This window comes from Coturnix japonica, chromosome 3, assembly GCF_001577835.2.
Source record: "Coturnix japonica isolate 7356 chromosome 3, Coturnix japonica 2.1, whole genome shotgun sequence".
Classification (NCBI taxonomy): Eukaryota; Metazoa; Chordata; class Aves; order Galliformes; family Phasianidae; genus Coturnix; species Coturnix japonica.
Window position 1 is genome coordinate 84,210,484 of NC_029518.1, and position 1,572 is coordinate 84,212,055.

The window sequence follows — 1,572 nt, forward strand, 5'->3', positions numbered from 1 at the left end:
CTCCAAGACGGTCATTCTCCAAACTTTTAGGATAAACACACATTTTCATAATTGCCTGAGTATTTTCTTCAGTGCTACATTCTTCATCTGGAATCTCCAGAATATCCGAAGGAACAAATATCAATTTCCTACCACTTTTTAACTTGAAGTAATTTCAGTTCTTTTTAACTTTGCTCTGTCTCAATTTCTTAAGAAAATATGAAGATCAAATATCAGTGATCAATTTCCCCCTTACCTTTTTCTGGTTTTTAATAGCAAGTAATATGGAAGGTTAAGGAGAATGTTTAAATTAATTAAAACAAGGATGTGAGAAATTACTCTTCAGGGATGCTCTTCATCAGCCTCGTATGAAGAAGAAATGCTGTTCTGTCAGTAAAGTTTTATGTCTTATCCACAAAAGAAAACGATGAAAAAAAAAAAAAAAAAAAAAAAAAAAAAAAAAAAAAAAAAACCAACAAAACTTTCAGAACTTTTATCAATTAACTTTTCATGAATTGAATGTGAGGTATACCCTCACATGAAAGGATATAAATAATGTCACTTACAGACCATCAGTTACTTTAAAGAACAGTTTCAGAAAAGTTATACTGAAGTACCACATCTTTAGTCATAGATTACCAGGTTCAAAGAAGTAGCAGTGGCGCTTTCATGACACATCAATTAGATCAGAAATTCAAGAGGAAAACCCCTTTCCTTTTGAAACCTAGTTTGAAGTTCTCTCAGTGAACCCTGATGATTCCTATGCTAAGCTCCTTTTCCCCTTTTGAGGCAGGTAGATCCCATGTGTTGCCAACTGGCCTGGTACTGCATTAACTGCCCCACAATAATAAAAAACAAAATAAACACTAAAATTCCTTCAAGGGCACCAGCCTCTTACATCTTACCCATGTGTCAATTTGTTGTGTTTTCATGTACCTCTGAGAAGTTTTTAGTGGTACTGAAGGGGCTGAGGACAACCACCCCAGTGCCCTGAGGTCCCTTTTTGATAGCCCTCCGGCTTCTCCCTGTGACTGCAGCTTTAAAAAAACCAGGGAGCTTCCAAGTAATGTATTTGACCTGGGCCCCACGGGAAAAAAAGGACAGCTTGGGTCGTAGTTGGCAGGATTCGAACCTGCGCAGGGAAACCCTATTGGATTTCGAGTCCAACGCCTTAACCACTCGGCCACAACTACACTGACAATGTACTATGTTTGCTTCTATTCCCAGTTAATAGTCATGCATAAAATGGTGTAGATATTTCACCATTAAAGTATATGTCCTGCATGTTACACCCACAGTATATGACTCTAGGTTGAGTACTAGAATTTTTATTCAAGCGTCTAAAAAGATAAAATCTACAACGATGAACTGTTTCACTCCTGTGAAGTGGATGATTTAGGTATATTACTAGAATTCAGAGGAGTCACAATGTTGAGCATCAAACACAAAAGCTTACTTAAAACAAACAAACAAACAAAAAAACAAACAAATGTTAGGGCACACAGGAAGGGAAATCTTTGCATTTGACATTCATATTCCTCTGGGTTTCAAAAGGGCATTTCTGCCACTTTGGTACTCAGAATATAGATGTCT

At 36.9% G+C, this 1,572-nt stretch overlaps 1 non-coding gene across 1 annotated transcript; it reads right to left on the minus strand.

Moving 5' to 3' along the window:
- Positions 1-1,090: 1,090 nt before the first annotated feature.
- On the minus strand, positions 1,091-1,172 carry TRNAS-CGA. Its single transcript has one exon. It is a non-coding gene; the product is annotated as a tRNA-Ser (tRNA).
- Positions 1,173-1,572: the final 400 nt, after the last annotated feature.